General features: G+C 48.2%; 1 long non-coding RNA gene across 1 annotated transcript; it reads right to left on the bottom strand.

The window, feature by feature from the left end:
- Window positions 1–2,308: 2,308 nt before the first annotated feature.
- Window positions 2,309–19,563, bottom strand: LOC146058722 (uncharacterized). The gene is made up of 3 exons (XR_014469918.1): window positions 19,414–19,563; window positions 3,717–3,872; window positions 2,309–2,758 (listed from the first exon to the last, which is right to left on the bottom strand). It is a non-coding gene; the product is annotated as an uncharacterized LOC146058722 (long non-coding RNA).
- Between the last annotated feature and the right edge of the window lie 1,377 nt (window positions 19,564–20,940).

The raw sequence follows: 20,940 nt of genomic DNA, 5'->3' as shown, positions 1-20,940 counted from the left end.
GCCCGGGTAAATTGTACCTGCTCCCCCCCTCTCTCGGCACCCCTGATGATATGTGACTGGCACTACTGAGGACACGATATGTGATTGGCACTACTGGGGACTTCTGTAACAGCACTACTGAAGACATGATATGTGACTGGCACTACTGGGGACATGATATGTGACTGGCACTACTGTTGATATGATTTGTAACTGGCACTACTGAGGATATGATATGTAACTGGCACTACTGAGGATATGATATGTATTTGGCACTACTGAGGACATGATATGTAACTACCACTACTGAGGACATCTGTAACAGCACTACTGAGGATATGATATGTAACTGGCACTACTGAGGACATGATATGTAACTAGCACTACTGGGGACATGATATGTAACTGGCACTACTGGGGACATCTGTAACAGCACTACTGAGGACATGATATGTAACTGGCACTACTGAGGACATGATATGTAACTGGCACTACTGGGGACATGATATGTAACTAGCCCTACTGGGGACATGATATGTAACTGGCACTACTCGGGACATCTGTACCAGCACTACAGAGGACATGATATGTGAGTGGCACTAAATATCTGCAAGAAAATGATTGCTTGCCATTCAAATTCAGTATCTGAGATAGTACACAAACTTTGTTACATGTTTTGAAACCTTGTTTTATGCACACATAAAATATATCTGTGTGTATATCATGTTTGTACAACATACATGCTAGATACCTCAAGATACATCATTGAAATATAAACATATTCTGAAATACAGAATAATCCCTTTTCCAAAATGCTTCTGGCCCCGGGCATCTTGGAAGAAACTGTTAATAAATAAATAAGGGATATTCAACCTGTATATCTTTTAGCGTGCACTAAGCCATAGGGGGAAATTTAATAAGATGTGTATTGTACTTCACATGTGATGTTGTTATGGGCAACCAATCAGAATCTACTTCTTATTTATTTACTACACTCTAGAAGATAGTAGACAGGATCTATTCTCTTTTGAATAAAACGGAGAAGAGGATCGCCTTCCACAAAGAAGGGGTGTATTATTATGGGCGTTTCTCCATTTTATGACTATCTATTGAAGGATCAAATAAAGCAATTGCTTGGATGAAATTTTTGTCATTATTTTAAAATTATTGGTTTCATAAGGACTGTACATCGACAGATTGGCGCCTCACCACTATTGGGGAGAAGAGTGTATTATTATATATATTATATACATTTCCATTCACCCATATGTACTTTGCTGTTATCTGGTGTTAGGCTCACCATTGGTGGAAGTGTATACTATGGGCAGTGTATACAATGACTATAATCGGCATGTGCAGTAAATCCTTTTTAGGATTCGCTGCACAGTCGCCGTGTTCCGGAGGGCTGGAGCCTTCGCTGCCAGCCCTCGCTGTCACAGCATTCAATGCTCGCTGCCCCTGACGGTGAATCTTAACCCCTGCGGCGGACGCCACAGGGAGCTGGGGGACAGCGGCAGGCAGGGAGATGGAAGTCTCCCTGCCAACCCAGAATGTATGCGGGGGGTAGGAGGGCTCCCCGGGACCCAGGCAACACAAGCTGCCCCCCCGGGAGAGCTAGCAGGGGACCGGGTAGGAGCTGCTAGCATTGCTCCTGATCGTGCATATGTAATGATCGGGAGCAGTGAATATATGAATATGTAATGAGCGGCTCTCGGCTCCCGGCCCCCTGCTGGCTGTTATGTGTAAAAAAAATATATATATATTTTTAAATTAAATATATATTCATGTGCTGTAAGCATGCCCCTTCACATAATAAAATTTCTGATTTTTTTTACATTTTTTTTTTAACTTTATTTTAAAAGTTCAGAATCCACTTCACCATGCAAAGATTGCGATTGCTACACCGTGACACACGGCGAAAATCACTCAGAAAGCAATTCACCATCTTCTCATTGAATACACTCACGGCGAATCACGTTGAAATACCCATTGAAAAAACACAGCGAATTGCGGAGACTATCAGACGGCGAATTGTCCGTCATTCACTGTTCGCAGATGGCGAAAAGTGCACGTTGAATAGGGTGATTCACTTTCTGACACAAAAAAATCACCTTCCAACGCGAAAATAGCACAAATTCGCTGTGAAACATGGCGAATTGGCCTCATTGAATACTGCCCTATTAGGCAGCTTTTGTGCACTCGCGCAAGAGATTCTCATTTAATTTTTATTAGGATCTGATTGGTTGCCCACAGCAACATAACATGTGAAGTAGAATACACATCTTAGTAAATTTGCCCCATACACTTTACAAAAGATTTATGACCAGACTATTGTAATATTAAATTATGCAGTAAAACATCATTTACATAAAAATAAACATCACACAGATATCCTGGTAGCTTTTAGATCTATTAGAGTCTATAAAAAAAATTGTCAGCAGCAGTGCTCTAAATGTAATTTAAACACCATTATGACACCATGGGATGTGTTTATTGCAAACAGCATATTTGGCTTATTGCCCAGTTAATTAAAGACATTTGGAAGGAATGGTCTGCACTCATTTATTAAAAGAGATAGACCAGAAGGAGACGTTTTCTGTTACGAGCTTGTTCCTCGCTGATATCATGTATCCCATTAATTGCAGCAAGAACTCTACAAATGTATTATGATAGATGCCAATGGATTTTTATGTTCACAGCTCATAACGAAACCGCAGCCATGTCATCCATCACTCAGATTGTCAGTCAGCTCGCAGCGTGGTTGTTTCCTAGAAGAAGACTACAGAGAGCATTATTTACTAAATAGCAAGATGGAAAAATAGCAATCTTATATTTTATTTCAGTAACACTCAGACCACAAATGCAGGGTCGCACCGGGACATTGAAACGGTTCAGTCCCGGTGCGTCCCTGCATGTGTGGTCTGTTCACATCGCATCAGAAAACCGGCAACATTGCCGTTTCGCTGATGTCATCTGGGCGCATGGCAGAGTGGCGGAGTGTCATCAGGAGGGAGGGAGGGAGGAGGCAGCGCTTTGAGCTGGCGCTGCTCCAAGCACTGCTTCCTCCATAGTGTGAACCGGAAACGGGTCGCTCGTCCCCATTAACCTGTTCACACCGCAAAGCGGCTGATGTCACATGACTCCAGCGCTCGCCCCCCTCTTTGGGGTACTCCATTGGAAATAAAAGTCAGTTTAGACTGACTTTTCATTCGGAGGGGGAGAGAAATCATTTGATGGTCGGCCACCATCAAATGATTTCTGTCCCCTTTGGCCACATGCAAGGGGATGTGTTCGCATACATCCCCTCGTATGGTACCGAGGGGATTCGGCGGTGGGAGGGGTGCGGCGTTTGGTGGTGTTTCAGAGTTTGCTAAGCCGCGAACGACCGCTGCTTAGCAAGCCTTGCTGAATCAGACCCTTCATGCAATATTTGGTCCAACTGGCAAAAATGACAGAAAACAGAATCCAAGAAGTATTTGACAAGAATATATAAAAGTGGAAATAATATAATAAATGTAGAAATAAACTAATATATTTGAATCAGCTAAAAACCTATTAATATTAATTCTTAAAAAATGTAAGAATCTATATTTCCTTTTATAGATATATAATAGAAAACATAATTTCACAATATTTAATGAATAAACAACAAATACTTGTATTCAAGGTTTCATAAAAATTATGCAATATACATTTGTTTTTGACATTATTTTACATATTTTATTGTATCTTCCTACCTGTTTTATATGTTAATGAAAGTGTCCAGAATCCACAATTTGGTGGAATACTTTCCTTTGGATAAAGATGTATGGATTCAGGTAGTAGAGTCAGGAAGCTTGAGGATCAGTGAAAGTGGTTTCGCCGCAGAAGTTTTCAACACTGAGGCCGAAGCTCTGTATAAGAAGCAGATGGTTCTATGGGTGATATGCAACAAGAGGCAGAAATGGTCGTAGACATAGGCAAAAATAGGAAAATGCCTTGGGTATTTGAAATGCCTTGTGGCACGCATTTCAAGCATGTGGCCAGTTCAGGTTGACAGTGGCTGTTCACGGACAGTACCAGAGGCTCTGCTGTGACTGCCTACCGCAATCGGAGCTTCATTTGAATTGGTGGTACTAGTGTTTGGTCACACCTCTTCCCAACAAGAACACATACTTTTTTTGGGGCACACCACTGGTATACAATGTCCACATTTAAAATATGGAGGTGGGAGCTCCAATGCTCTTGCTGGTACAGGGCACCAAATTGAGGATTGCTAGGAGTGAAGGATGTTGCTAGCTGTTGCTGTGATCTGTGCATCTGGGTGATGGGTACTGTATCATAGAAGGGGCGAATTGGGAATTAAAACCATCCTGGAAAATATCTTGAAGCAGCCCAAAATCCGTATGCATACCTCCAAACATTTCCTGTATCTAAAGAGGGCACTGTTGCGCACCCAAATTTTTTGGGTGGCGTTGCCTAGTGTTATGGGCAGGGCCTATTTTAGCAAGGTCGCACCCCATTTTCGCTGCTGTGGGGGCATGGCCAGTGGCTCTCTGAGCTGCTAGCTATGTCCACAGCCCCTCAGGCTGCAGATAGGTGCAGATAGATTCTGCAGCCTGTAGGGCTGGGGAGATAAAGACAAGGGGTGACAGGTGGACTACCAACTGGCAGTTTTAGAGATGAGTTTGGGGCATTACATTGTAATTCATTTGTTTTATAACACCTTATTAGGTACTTGCATAGTTTCACGGCGCCACTTACGTAGTAAACGTAGTGTCCCTGTCAGCATCAGCATAGTGTTCCCGCGGCCAGCGTAGTCACTGTAGTCAGCTTGTGTCTGCGACTGTGTGTACCTTCGCGCCTCACCGGAGCTTACCCAGTTAGCGTAGTCAGCCAGCGTTACGCAGTTAGTGTAGTCAGCGTGGAGTTGATGTGTGGTGCAGCGAGCACCGAACCCGAAGGGTGGCGAGCACACACGTAAAACGAGCTGAAGCGTAGTAAGCGCAGCAAGCCCCTCGAGGGGATGCGGATTACTTGCTATGTATTCCGTGCCCGCTCACCATGCTTCGGGTTTGGTTTTATGCAACCCCTCGCAGGGCACGCTACGCTCACCGCGCTTCAGGCTCGGTGGCACGCTGCGCTCGCCACACTTTATGAAATCAACTCCACACCAAAATGGATAGTGGGGGTATGAACAGGTCGGGCGGACTGCATCCCCTTTGCGGGGCTCGCTGTGCTCGCCACACTTCGGGCTGATAGTGGGGGTTTGAAATGGAGGCATTTGCCAGTATGTAACATGGAGCACTGGCAAATGTGTCCTTTATTGTGCATGAGACGCACTTGCACCCGCGCCCCCCCCTTTGTGCACGAGACGCACATGCGAATGAACCCCTAACCCTGACCATCTCCCTGAATCGGACACAGGCATGGTTGCCGTACCCTGCCGCACAAATTACTGCGTCTCAGGCAGATGGAGCGCCTCTCCACCTGCGTATGCCAGTGCAGGGGATCTGGCGGTTACCGGCGCTGTGTGAGAGGCGCTCACTAGGCTTGCCAGGGATGCCGGGGACAGAGCTGCAGCTCGCGGCGACAGTATGGTGACTATGCTGCCTGACGCGGACACTACGCTGACTACGCAGGACTGCCGCTGGGACACTATGCTAAGTACGCTAGGCAGCCGTTAGGCTATGCTGACACTGTAGCGTTAGGTGGCGCCGTGAAACTACACAAGTACCCCTTATTATTTTTCTACCAACTCAGATCACTATAGCATGACGCCACATTAACATATTTATACCATCCCTGCTATTTCCATGCATGCAGCAGAGTTTGAACCTCCACCCACAATTCAATCAGGCCTCCAGTGTGCGCTGTAAATGAGGACCCCTGAAACACCAATTCATTTGTCAGTGTTGCTATCAGTGTAATCCAGTGTAATTCATTTAATGTAAAAAAAAATTGTGCGATGTGCAATTCATTGGCCCCCTGCCTAACAGAGAAGGGTACTCTGCCGTTATGTGCCTAATAGCCTGCTATTATGACACATCAGTGCAATGTAATCCCTCTTCACTTATAAATGATGTATATTTCATTTCTGAACGATAGCTTAACATTGCTGACACAGCTATGGAGACAACATTAATGTGGGCACGTATTTCCATTTGCAATTTCAGAAAATATAAGAAGCAGATACCTTTCACATAGAAAACATGTATCTCATGAAATATTTACACGGCTTATAATATGATTATTCATTCCCACTGGGAAGCATATTGCAAATGACTGATTGTGTGTGGTGCCTGCAATGGCAAAGTGAATGATGTAAGACCCCCAGACATTTCAGGAGATGGGAAAGTGCATTAACTAGCAAGAGTCTTCAGTGTCGAAGCGGCGCGATGCAGGAGACAACAAGGCGTCGTAGGGACATGATTTATCACACTTAGAAATAAGATGCTACAGACAGACGGCTTTTTATTTAGTCTTTGTGGCAAAGGAGGCTTTGTGCAAACATCTTAGTATATGTCTTACTACTTGTCGCTGCTATTTTATTATTCAATATATTTTGTCACCATTGTGTCTTATATACCTCTCAACAATTCCTCTTCATGGGGCAGTACTGATTTTAAAGGACTGGCATGCAATAAGGAATTTTTTCCTAATTGGTGGGGGTTTGGGACCTTTTGTAATGCCCCATGCTGTTATCTTAGCATGTGGCATAATTTTTTAAATGGAGGTGAGGCAAGGGTCTCCAAGAGAGGGGAAGGATGGTAAGTTTTACCTGGGCCCAGGCTTGTTGGAGGGGACTGCATACTTGCCTTCTTTTGAAAACTAGTTTCAGGGAGATTATAGTTGGTAGTAGAATTTTGCACAGTGCCCCATTCATGCTCCACCCAAGGGGGTGTGTCTACTTACATATATGCAGAGATTGTGAAAAGGGATTGTGATTCACAATCCCTTTTCACAATCTCTGCATATATGTAAGTCACAATTTGTGAACATGGCACCTAGAAGGGTGGGTGTGTACGGCTACTTCTGAGAGGTGGGTCATAAAATGACTTATATCCAAATGTAGATGAGCCCCAAAGCAGTAAGTAAGAGCTACTATACTTGGTAAAGTGCAGGGAAATGGTGCTGAAGATTTAATATAAATGTATGTCTCATTCATTTTTTCCACAAAAATGTAACAGTTTAATGTGGGCTAGGTGAAATGAGGGAGATTGCTAGCCTAATGAGGGAGAGAGGGAGATTGCTGTTATTTCAGGGAGACTCCTGCAGAATGTAGGAGGGTAGGCAACTATGTGGTATAGCTAATGTTTTTTTAACCTCAGGTGTTCGTTGTTAACTTATATATTCCACCTCTTAGATGGTAAGCTCTTTTGGCCAGGAACATCTTCACATGACATCATTTGTTTGTGTCATTATTCCCTCAAAGAACAGCAAGGTGTAATATATCATTGCTTTGTAAATAAATAATCGGTGTGCCAAGGGGCAAACTTAAGGAGCCCACACACGCACCGTTGCCGGCGGTGCGATGCTGTACGATGGGGTACCTCATCGTACAGTACAAAAAGTATGTGCTGCACATACTTTTTGTACTAGCCTTTTCTAGCACAGCATCACATCGCATGCACATCGTATGCACAAGGCATACAATGCGATGCTATGTGTGCTAGTTAAGCCCACAACGCACGCCGGGATCGGTGCGTGTGTGGGCTCCATAACACGTTCTAACTATATTTGCTCAGTGGCCCTTATTCAGATCTGATCGCAGTAAAAATTTGTTCTCAAAATGGGCAAAACCATGTGAACTGCAGGTGGGGCAGATGTAACATGTGCATAGAGAGTTACATTTTGGTGGGGTGTGTTGAAACTGAAATCTAAATTGCAGTGTAAAAATAATGTAGCCAGTATTTACCCTGCACAGAAACAAAATAACTTATACATGTTACATCTGCCCCACCTGCAGTACACATGGTTTTGCACATGTTGAGAACAAATTTGGGTACTTGTTTCCTAGCACGGCCACAATCGCGGCCATCGGGGGTAATTTTTAGTGGCCTGCGACGCGACCGACGCGATGCCCCCGATTTTTCCATTGAAATGCATTGAAAACAGTGAAAAATCGGGTCGGTTGCGTCGTGTGCACCTAAAAATGCTTAAATGGTCCAGACGCGATGCCCACGATTTCCCCACAGGGAACAATGTTAAATGCCTCAATTTACCCGCGATGACCACGATTTCCCATAGGAAACAATGTTAAATGGATCAATTTACCCAAATCAGCATAGGGAAGAATGGTAAATGGGCCAGAAACCCCCCAAAAAAACACAGAGCAGTGGAATGTCCCCCCAAAAGTAGTTGACGCCACCGAGCCTTCAACGTGAACCCGAATCGTGGCGAGCGCAGCGAGCCCGCGAGGGGCGGCGGTACGCGTCCTCCGACCTTTTCATGCCCTACTATCCACGTCGGCGTGGAGTTGAGAATAGAATAGTGTGGCGAGCCACCGAGCCCGAAGCGTGGCGAGCGCAGCGTGCCCCGCGAGGGGACGCGGATACCTTCACAGGTAAACGCGTCCCTTCGCGGGCTTCCCAGGTGTCCGCGTCGCCATGGACACCTGGGAAGCCCGCGAGGGGACGCGTATAACTGTGAAGGTATCCGCGTCTCCCTCTCTCCCTCATTAGTCTAGCAATCTCCCTCATTTTACCTTGCCCACATTACAGTTACATTTTTTGGAGAAAAAAAAGGAATGAGAGATAGATACAGTTACATTGAATCATCATCACCATTTCCCAGCACTTTACCAAGTATAGTATCTCTTACTAACTGCTTTGGGGCTCATCTACATTTGGATATAAGTAATTTTAAAAGATTCCTCTCAGATGTAGCAATACATACCCACACTTCTAGGTGCAAAGTACACAATCTCTTTTCACAATCTCTCCATATATGGAACTAGACACGCCCTTTGGGAGGAGCATGACCAGCCACCTCAATGGGGCGCGGTGCAAAATTCTATTACCAATTGTAATCTCCCTGAAACTAGTTTTCAAAAGTAGGCAAGTATGCTATACCTGCTTGTGGTTATTAGAGTTATAAGCAGTATCCGTTCTATATTTGTGTGCGTCATACAGAGATAGGTAATATATTCAATAGGTAATTCACACAAAATACTGCATTTTGAATCCCATCATAAAGGCCCTTATTCTGATCTAAGCGGTAACGGCCGCTTGCGGCCGTTCCGCCGATGTTTTCGCTCTGCGCATGTGCAGAGGGCACTCTGCGCATGTGCAGGCGAAATCGCCGCACATTTTTTTTTACCGCCGCAAAGGGGGTGGATAGGGGCGTGAGGGGCTACTTAGCCTCATTTCCCTATGCATACGCCCCGCGTTTCATGGGCGTTCCCATGAAAACGCGGGGCGTACGCATGGTAATGAGGCTGTGACGCATGTGTTGGGGGCGGGCATCTGACATCGCCGGATGTCAGCTGCCCGCCCCCATACATGCTTTCACACGGACAAGTGTCCGTGAGGTCTATGGGTGCGGGATCTGGTGGAGCGTGCGGCCCTGCCTTCGATGGTCGGCGACCATCGAATGCAGGGGGCTGCTCCAAGATGGTGGAGGCGTATCCCCCGCCATTTTCATGCGGACCGCCACATGTCCGCGTACGGACGGCCGTGGCGATCCGTATGGAAGGCGGGGATTCGCCTGCACGGTCGGAGCCGCATATGCGGCTCCGGCCGCACCAACCAGAATAAGGGCCAAAATGCTTTGTCCAGGTGCCAATTTACTCTCTTCAGTCGAATGAGCTCCTAACTTTAAATAAGGCCCATTGTTCCTCTGCATATAGGGCCTTATTCTAGTTCACTCTTTCTGACAAAATCCTTCTTAGATGGACAAAATCATGTGCATTGCAGGTGGGGCAGATGTTACTTGTACAGAGAGAATTAGATTTGGGTGGGGTTTTACTTCAAAGTGAGATCTATATTGCAGTGTAAAAATAAAGCAGCCAGTATTTGCCCTGCACAGAAACAAAATAACTCACCCAAATCTAATTCTCTCTGCACATTTTACATCTGCCACCCTGCATTGCACATGGTTTTGTCCATCTAAGAAGGATTTTGTCAGAAAGAGTGAACTAGAATAAGGCCCATAGTGCCAATAGTCTCAGGAGTTCCTGCACTGGTCAAAGCCTGACTCCTGAGTGAATGCTTCTTATCACCATAAAACACAGACAATAGTACGCTTTGGCAGATGCCACTTTAGCTAGATTGCTAAGGGGTCTTGTATCTGCCTCATGCTGGTCGACCATCTGAATTATTTATTGCTATGTTAAAATCAAGTTATTCTGGTGGAATAACTGAAAAACTGACAGAAGAAATAGTTTTTCCTATATGTCAGCAAAGGCTTTGGAATGGTCACAGGATCAGGCCTGATGTTGGGCTGTAGGGATTGGACTGTTTTCTGTTAAATGTAAGCACTGTCTTATTTACAAACCCATACCTCCCAACAGTCCCGATTTTATTGGGACAGTCCCGATTGTCAGGGCCTGTCCCGATGTCCCACCCGCGGGCGGCAGTGTCCCGCGGTGTGGGGGGGCTGTTGGGAGTCCCCCCGTCAGCTGCTAAACAGCGGGGAATAAACGCTGTGCGCATGCGTACAGCGTCTATTCCCGCATCCAGGGGACTGGGGGCATGGCTAGAGGCTCACAGAGCCTCTGGGTCATGCCCCCATAGCGGCAAAATGGGGGCGTGGCCTCGCGGGGGGGAGCCGCGAGTATAGACCACGCCCCCAAATTAGGCCACGCCCCTGAAAATTTCAACGCGCCTCCGGTGCGCAGCCCCAGCGTCCCGCCGGCAAAGGTGCCAAAGTTGGGAGGTATGCAAACCAACTATCTCGCACTTTGGCCTACTTGGAACACTCCCTCCTGCCGCTTCGCGTATGCCTTTAATTAATCATGCAAATAAGTGTCAGGATGAGGTTAAAAGCATTGTAAACCTATTGGAGCTATGAAGGAGCAGAGGTAAAGACAGTCATGACAGTCTGGCCTTACCCCCCAAAGCGACATGCTGCGAAACCTGCAGAGGAGAAATAAAAAGTTGGCAAGTATGTTTTATACCTCACCAAAATGAATTATTAATTTTTTTTTACGTTTGCATTCTGCCTCATCCACCTGCTGATAGACAGGGTTATACAGATGAATCCCCAATCGCCTCCCTGCACCAGCCGCTGCCTTCCGACAGAAGGGGGCACGCACGCACAAGACACCCTATTCTGTCTGAGCCCTCCGCCAGCTCCCCTCAGTCCCCACTCCCTGCCCATCTCCCTGAAGTGCAGACGGGCAGGGAAGCCACCACCCGCCACCTTGCTGACAGGAATGCTCGAGCGTGCGTCCCCGTCATATAGAGCTCCTGTCCGCCAGCCTGTGCCAGTTCAGGACATCTGCTGATCCTGGCTGACAGGCGCTTCATCTGTATTTAGAGTGGTGTGCTGTCTCTGGGCCTGATATTGGGCCAGATTCTCTAAGCTTCAAAAGTGATAAAATGGAGAGTGATAAACAGTCAGCCAATCAGCTCCTGTCTGACATTTTTCAAACACTGGAGGTTATTCTGGTTGGTGCGTACATTTCCGAAATCTTACGGAGCGGTCCACACACCACGCTGTGCGGACATCGTCCGAAGAAATGCCCACCGGACCTCCGCATACGGACGGACTCACACTAGAAGAACAGGGCGTGTTTACGGACGACATCCAAACCTTGCGTGTGCAGTGGACACACACATATTCTGCATGGTCTTACCACGTCAGAACGGACGGGAACATGGCCGTACGCACCGATGTTATTGGTGAATGTAAAAGTGTCATATATATATATTAGTGATAGCAAGTTCTGTCCATTGTTTGCAGTGTAAATGTGTGTAACAAATGCAGCCGTGCTTTCAGCATATATTTGTGTGTTTAGTAATGGTCCATTTAAGCTGCAATGGTTCCAATTGAAGCAATGACAAAAGTGTAATTAATGAGTAATGAGTAAAGGAGTGGATTGTATTGTGTTCAGCTGACATTGGTTCAGGTGCGCCCGTACTGATTGGGCGTTCCGAATGCCTAGCGCATGACCGAGTCGTGTCCGCAAAGCAATACTTGCTTATGAAGACTGCATATTTCCAGCCTTTTTGTTCGTGTGCAGTCGGTGTGCTGTCCGAATGTACGCGTACCAGAATTAGTGCACTCCCTCGTGTACGCCCATGTTTACGCCCAGTTTAGCCCACTTTGAAACTACGCCCCTGTGTACTTCCGAATGACGCACTTAATACACCCATATCTCCCGAGTGAATGCAGTGCACATTTCTGTACGGTATTAGTGAGAACGAGTACGGAGACCTTGCGTGGCACATGCGCATAGCGTTGCCCACGCATGCGCAGATGGCTAAAAAACGCCATCCGAAAGAGTTCGGGAAAGTACGCATCGACCAGAATAAGGCCCACCAGCCAATCAGCTCCTACCTGCCCACATGGCAGGTAGGAGCTGATTGGCTGGTTGTTTATCACTCTCCATGTTATCACTTTTGAAGCTTAGAGAATCTAGCCCTCAGTCTTGATCGCTGGGCTGTTACCAAAGTGAAGTCCCGCATGTGTAGAAGCCACAATGTGAATGCACGTGCGCGACACCCGACAGCGATGAACTCCTGACACTTTTTCAGATTGCTGCCCATTCGTCCACAGTGATTGGCAGGAAGTAGGCATCTGGGGGTGGGAACTGGATGTTTAGTGGGAGTGCTCACAAAAACGCAGGCGTGTCAGACAAATTGGCTGGAAGGGACAGGGAACATGCAGGCGTGACAGACAAAATCGCTGGGAGTGACAGAGAACACGCAGGCGTGTCAGACAAAATCGCTGGGAGTGACAGGGAACATGCAGGCGTGTCAGACAAAATCGCTGGGAGTGACAGGGAACATGCAGGCGTGTCAGACAAAATCGCTGGGAGTGACAGGGAACATGCAGGCGTGTGTCACACGTAGCCGCGACGGAGCGCGGCGGGTACAGTACTCACCCGTCCGCGCCCGCCGCCGGCTAGCGTGTGCAGGCTCCGGTCTGCGGTGTGCGGGTAGCAGCAGCTCTGGGTAGGGATGGCAGCAGTAGTGGTGCCGGGAGGCCGGCGTCGCCATCTTGGTTGAGGGCAGGAGACAGATTGGCCCAGAGTGGAGGTTCCCTCCTCATCCTGTGCTGACAGCCAATGGCAGCCATCCCCTGGGGATATAGGGGATCTGCCTAGGCTGTTCAGTGTCAGTGCAATGAGTCTTTGGAGTCATTCACAACTCCTAGCTGATTCCCGGATCCTGGCTCTTTCTCTCCTGACTCTGGTGCCTTGCTCCCTGCATCTTGCTACAAGGAAGTTTTCTCCTGACACCAATGCTGCAAGTCCTACCTAGTGCTTGTTCCTGCTTGTGTCCCAGAATTACCCTGCACAGCTTTCCGCTGTCCTCCTTCATACAACTCATTCATTCCATCATCTTTCAGTCATCCGGATCCATTTCTTCTGTCATCAAATCAACCTCCTTCCGGATCCTCATCTATGTACTCTGGCTCACCAAGTATACGTTTCCAGATTTCCCTGCCCGTTATTAGTATTGTGCTGGACTCTATTTAATTTATTCCAACTGTCACTTAAAGAAGTATTTGAGTGAAGTTTATCATTTATGAAATCAGTTATTAAACCTGCACGTTTCAATCCTACTCCTCCTGGTCCGTCTCCGGTTCCTGTGCACCGCACGACTCCATCCAGCCCTTTAGCCGTGACAGTTTGCACTGACCCGATGGAATCGGGTGAAGCACAGGCCTCCATGACGGATGTTCTTCAAGGCATCATGGCTCGATTGGAACAAGTAGAGACTACCCAGCGTCAAGTGGCTCAATTTCTCCAGACCTTGTCATCACCTCAGGTGGCTCCCTCAGTTTCAGCAGCACCAACCTCCGGAGCTTCGGCCTCTGCTGCTCCCCCTGGGCCAGCTGCTCCTCACCATCTACACCTGTCAACCCCCAGTAAATATGACGGGCCCCCGAGGGGGTGTCGAGGATTCCTGAATCAATGTGACGTCCATTTTACCCTCCAGCCTTCCAATTTCCCCTCTCCCAAGACTCGGGTGGCTTACATCGTGTCCCTACTGGCGGGTCCAGCCCTGGAGTGGGTGTCCCCCCTTTGGGAGCGTGCGGATCCCATCCTCAATAACTATGAAGAGTTTGTGGCCTCCTTCCGTCGCATCTTCGACGAGCCTGGCAGAGTGTCCTCCGCAGCCACAGAGATCCTAAGGATTCGTCAGGGCAGTCGCCCAGTGGGACAATATGTCGTACAATTTCAAACCCTGGCTTCCGAACTCAGATGGAACGAAGAGGCTCTCGTTTCTGCCTTCTGGAACGGCCTAGCCGGGCGCATCAAGGACGAGTTAGCAACTCGCGATTCTCCTTCCACCCTGGCTGAACTCATTTCATTATGTAACAAAGTCGATCTGCGACTCCAAGAACGCCAACTTGAGAGGAATCGCTCTGATCGCCTTCGCCCTCGATTTCCTTCCAATGTCGCACCAGCCTCCAAACCAACCCCGCCTCCTGCGGTGTCAACAGATGAGCCCATGCAAATCAACCGCTCCCGTCTCTCTCTCGAAGAGAAGTCCCGAAGACGGCGAGAGAATCTATGCATGTACTGTGGCTCCTCAGCTCACTTATTGGCTTCCTGCCCGCTGCGGCCGGGAAACGACCGCTCCTAATCTCCCCGAGGGAGGTCCGATTAGGAGTCTTGCTTCCATCTCCCTCTTCTTCTGATTCCACCATTCCGGTTACCCTTGTGTGTCCCCAAGGGAGAAAAAGAGTTCAGGCCCTATTGGACTCTGGAGCAGCGGGAAACTTCCTTTCTTCTTCTTTTGTCACCCAACATGCCCTGCCTGTGCAACCCCTGGATCACTCGCTGGTCCTCACTGCAGTGGATGGGAGTCGAATTCGTAGTGGACAAATCACCCATCAGACCACCCCGGTGACACTGCTCATAGGAGCTCTACATCAAGAGACCCTCGAATTCTTCATTCTTCCACAGTCCTCACACCAAATGGTCCTGGGCCTTCCCTGGCTCTCCAAACATAACCCACACATCGATTGGACCAATATGGAGGTCAAGGCCTGGGGAACAGATTGCCAGTCTACTTGCATTCCTCAGATCCTTCCGGTCTACCAGACCCATCCACAACGTGAGGGTAACTATCCTTCATCCTCTTCAGCTCCACCCTTGTCGATACCCGCACCATATCGTTCATTTACAGATGTATTCAGTAAAGGTGGTGCCGACACCCTGCCTCCTCACCGTCCTTGGGACTGCCCGATAGAGCTGGTGGCCGGGAAATTCCCTCCTCGTGGCCGCATCTATCCCCTGTCGCTACCTGAGACTGAGGCCATGTCCTCGTACATTCAAGAGAACTTAAACAAAGGTTTCATTCGACCATCTACTTCTCCGGCCGGGGCCGGGTTTTTCTTTGTGAAAAAGAAGGATGGCGGTCTTCGGCCATGTATCGACTATAGGGGCCTGAACGACATCACCATTAAAAACCGCTATCCCTTACCCCTTATCGCAGAACTATTCGACAAGATCAGAGGGGCAGCAATCTTTACTAAATTGGACTTGCGAGGGGCCTACAATTTGATCCGGATCCGTCCAGGTGACGAGTGGAAGACGGCTTTTAACACGCGCGACGGCCACTATGAATACCTGGTGATGCCCTTCGGCCTTTGTAACGCCCCCGCCGTCTTCCAACAGTTTGTAAATGATATCTTTCGGGACTTGCTGTACCACTCCATCGTAGTCTATCTAGACGATATACTCATCTTCTCTCCAAATCTTCAACTTCACAGACAGACAGTGTCCGAAGTCCTACGACGTCTTCGCCAAAATCAACTGTTCTGCAAATTGGAGAAGTGCGTTTTTGAGGTCACGTCCATCCCATTCTTGGGTCACATTCTCTCCGCCACTGGGATAGAAATGGACCCAGAAAAGGTGAGAGCCATCCAAGACTGGGCAGCCCCCACAACACTCAAAGGAATTCAGAGATTCCTAGGGTTCTCAAACTATTACCGGCGATTTATCCGGAACTTCTCTACTATCGCTGCTCCCCTCACTGCTCTCACTTGCAAGGGAGCTGATCCAAGCCGATGGTCGCCAGAAGCATCCTCTGCCTTCCAGCAGTTAAAGAGAGCATTCATAACGGCACCAATCCTCCTCCAACCAGACCTCGACAGGCCCTTCATTCTCGAGGTGGACGCATCCTCGGAAGGGATCGGGGCCATCTTGTCACAAAAAGGTGAGGATCAAGAATTACACCCTTGTGCCTTCCTCTCCAAAAAATTCCTCCCGGCAGAGAAGAATTACCCCATCGGGGAACAGGAGTTGCTTGCAGTCAAAACTGCGTTAGAGGAGTGGCGATACCTTCTGGAGGGGGCACGGCATAAGATCACCGTGTATTCAGACCACAAAAATCTGTCCTTTCTTAAACAGGCTCAGTGCCTTACTGCCCGCCAAGCCCGTTGGGCCATGTTTTTTGAACGCTTTGACTTCCAAATTAAATTCCGACCTGGAACCACGAATACTAAGGCAGACGCTCTATCCCGCTCCTTTGAGACGACCTCTGACCTAGAGACACCTCCTCGTCCAATCCTCGATCCGCTGGTCTTCGCCCAAGTAACCGTACAGCCATCTCCTCCTCCAGGTAAAACGTTCGTTCCCCCCGAACTCCGCAAGAAAATATTGTCATGGGCACATTCTTCCCGCTTCGCAGGGCACGCAGGAGCACAAAAGACCTTGATGTTCCTGTCACGTTCTTATTGGTGGCCAACCATCCGCCACGACGTAACCAACTTCGTCGCGTCTTGTGTAAGATGTGCTCAGCATAAGGTGCCCAGAACAACTCCCGCTGGTCCTCTCCGCCCTCTAACCATTCCCACAGAACCATGGACCCATCTGTCAATGGACTTCATTTGCGAACTACCTCCCTCAAAAGGTCATACCGCAATCTGGGTAGTGGTCGACCGATTCTCGAAAATGGTCCATTTTTTCCCACTAAAAGGTCTCCCCTCTGCTCCAGTACTGGCTCAGCTATTTATCTCAACCATTTTTAAACTTCACGGACTGCCCAAAGAGATTGTATCCGACCGCGGAGTACAGTTCGTTGCAAAGTTCTGGAGAGCTCTCTGTGCCGCGGTACAGGTCAAACTCAAGTTTTCCACTGCCTTTCATCCCCAGACCAATGGCCAGACAGAACGGGTGAATCAAGACTTGGAGGCCTTTATCCGACTGTTTGTCTCGTCGTCCCAAGATGACTGGGTGGATCTTCTCCCGTGGGCAGAATATATGCATAACAACTCCTATCACTCTTCCTCCGGAACCACCCCCTTCTTTACAGTATTCGGCAAACATCCACGATCTCCGGATTTCTCAGAATTATCCTCTTCCGAAGTTCCTGCAGCAACCACTTCATTACAACGCTTTGCTAAAATCTGGTCGGATGTCCACACCGCTCTTCTTAAATCTTCCGCCCGATACAAGAGGATGGCAGACAGGAAAAGAAGGGCAGCGCCCAGATTGAAAGTCGGAGACCGGGTATGGCTGTCTACCCGCCATATACGCCTCCGTCTGCCCTCTATGAAGCTGGCTCCCCGGTTCATTGGGCCATACCCTATCATCCAAGTCATTAATCCTGTCGCTTATAGACTTCAACTTCCTCCTTCCCTAAGGATTTCGAATTCCTTCCATGTGTCCCTCCTCAAGCCTTTAAGGTTGAACTCTTATCAAAAGAAGATTCCCAAACCGCCCAAGATTAACTCCGAAAGTGGGTCTGAATTCGAGGTAAGACGCATTATAGACTCTCGTTGCCGCAATTCTCGTACCCAGTATCTGGTGGAATGGGTTGGGTTTGGTCCCGAAGAGAACTCTTGGGTGGATTCCATTGATTTGCACGCTCCAAAACTGGTAAAGCAATTTCTCCAGAGAAATCCGCACAAGGCCCATAGGCGCCCTGGGGTCACCCTGAAAAGGGGGGGTACTGTCACACGTAGCCGCGACGGAGCGCGGCGGGTACAGTACTCACCCGTCCGCGCCCGCCGCCGGCTAGCGTGTGCAGGCTCCGGTCTGCGGTGTGCGGGTAGCAGCAGCTCTGGGTAGGGATGGCAGCAGTAGTGGTGCCGGGAGGCCGGCGTCGCCATCTTGGTTGAGGGCAGGAGACAGATTGGCCCAGAGTGGAGGTTCCCTCCTCATCCTGTGCTGACAGCCAATGGCAGCCATCCCCTGGGGATATAGGGGATCTGCCTAGGCTGTTCAGTGTCAGTGCAATGAGTCTTTGGAGTCATTCACAACTCCTAGCTGATTCCCGGATCCTGGCTCTTTCTCTCCTGACTCTGGTGCCTTGCTCCCTGCATCTTGCTACAAGGAAGTTTTCTCCTGACACCAATGCTGCAAGTCCTACCTAGTGCTTGTTCCTGCTTGTGTCCCAGAATTACCCTGCACAGCTTTCCGCTGTCCTCCTTCATACAACTCATTCATTCCATCATCTTTCAGTCATCCGGATCCATTTCTTCTGTCATCAAATCAACCTCCTTCCGGATCCTCATCTATGTACTCTGGCTCACCAAGTATACGTTTCCAGATTTCCCTGCCCGTTATTAGTATTGTGCTGGACTCTATTTAATTTATTCCAACTGTCACTTAAAGAAGTATTTGAGTGAAGTTTATCATTTATGAAATCAGTTATTAAACCTGCACGTTTCAATCCTACTCCTCCTGGTCCGTCTCCGGTTCCTGTGCACCGCACGACTCCATCCAGCCCTTTAGCCGTGACAGCGTGTCAGACAAAATCGCTGGGAGTGACAGGGAAAAAGGCAGACTTGCCTAGGAAAACGCTAGGTGTGGCAAAACCTGTTTGGGGAGTGTTTGTGACGTCAGCTCCAGCCAGGATATGTCATTTTCCATCGCACCGTCTTTGGCTACACGGCGCCTGCAATGACTTGTGCCCAGTGTAAAAAAAATTCAATGATGAGCAGCTTGCGAAGGGATTTGAACCCTTCGCACATTTGAAAATGGCTTTGCAGCCTGTACACATTTGCACAGTGAGTACATTAATTCACAACGCGGGATTTCACTTTAACTGAACGCTGGACACTGCACATTCGTAGCCTTACAATCACTTCTGAAGCGGGTGACGCATTTCACCAACACCTCCAGAACCAAGCATCATGTCATTTCTCTTGTGAGCAGAGCCCTCCCTACCCATTTATCTTGGCTCCCCAATCCTTTCCATACATATTCTGCTTTCCCAATTGTCCGGGGCTGCGGAGCACTCTGGCGCCTTACAAATCAACGATTCTAATAATAACAATGATAATAAAGTGTTACTCTGAGTGGTGCAATCCAAAATCTAAAATTACATAACGATAGGAAGAGAGCGGTGGAGCTGCTGAGCATCGCAGAGGCTTTATCTGAGGACTGTCAGTCCCAATTGGAGAATGTAAGCAGTGGTGAGATGGAGGAATGTTGTCCAGACAATATCATCTCTGACAGCAAACGTTTCCTGTAACCTGGACTCCTTACACTGGAAAATAAATGGTACAGTCGCATATTGCTTTCCCCTACATTATTCTATGTTCATTATTAGCACCACATTTGCAATAAGAGAGAGCAGATCAGGGGTGTTGCTCTTCCAGGTGCAGCTGCAGCAGTCTTTTTTACTATCCCCTCAGAAGTGGCTGCGCCAATTGTGAAGTCCAACCACAGATCCAGGTTAATCAACACTACTTATGTAGGAGCCCAGTGTCAGATTTCCGAGGGAGCCGGGCTGCAGAATTTAAAAAAAAAACATAAAAATGAATGGACAGCCACTGATTGGTTTAGAGAGCTCTTTCAGCCAATCAGCAGCTGCCTATTCATTTATATGGGGGTTTTTTTATTCGCCCGCCGCCCGGCTCTCTGTGTCCTCCCACATCGGATGCGATACATTGTGGGTGCTAAAAAGCCCCCACGATGTGCCACTGATGGTTGCACATAAGATTTATCTTATGTGTAGCACTTAAGATCTGTGATCCGATGTGCACGAGACCGCGCATTGGATCAGATGTCAAACACATGAGATTTGAGACAATGTCTCTGCCCGATCCATTAGGATCGGGTAATACTGGTCTAAATCGGACTAGTGTTTAGGGACCTTAACTGTGATAATATAGGGCACCCATTACCTACTTAAAGAACATAAATCATAGACATCATATTAACATTACAGATCATAGACTATTAACTGGAAAAATTAAAAACATAGTAGGAAATAATTTGAGAAAGTGTCCCCGAGATTTCAACTGGGGGGACTCCACAAGGTTTATCCTGACACTGGAACTCCAGTGGCAAACACGGGGGGGGGGGGGGGGGGGGGTCTGAGTACCTAGAAGCCCCCCCCCCCCCCCTGAAGGAAATAAAATTCCCTAAATCAGAGCTACCATGCAGGAATGGCAGCTCCATCTTCAGAGAGCTCTGATCGTCAGCCAGAGCTTTCTCTGCAGTGTGCGGTGCACATATTGGAGGATGCTAGGGAGAGGTGGGTGGGGTGGGGGGGTTGTTGAGTGTGACGTCATGAAGCACTGCCCCCAGTATGGGAAATAACCTGTTTTGCCTATCTCCGTGGAGGGGGTGGGGCTATAATGTCACAATTATGACACTTCCGCGGAGATCGGCAGATTGGGTTATTTAAACGCCAAGGGCAGGATGCCCAGGATTCCGGGAGGGTTGTCCACCTTTCCGGAGGGCCGGGATGGGGACCCGATTTTCGGGACCCTCCCGGCCATTCGGGGAGGGTAGGCAACCCTGACATTGCAACAGTTGCGCATACAAATGACAATTCACATGTTATTATTTGTAAGGTCAGACAGAGCAGTCAGGTGGTTAGACTAGCAGTATCTGAGAGTACA

Source organism: Crinia signifera, chromosome 2, assembly GCF_055691185.1.
Source record: "Crinia signifera chromosome 2, ASM5569118v1, whole genome shotgun sequence".
In the NCBI taxonomy this organism is placed as follows: domain Eukaryota; kingdom Metazoa; phylum Chordata; class Amphibia; order Anura; family Myobatrachidae; genus Crinia; species Crinia signifera.
The sequence above is the reverse complement of the archived record's forward strand: the minus strand, read 5'-3'. Positions and strand labels throughout refer to the sequence as shown.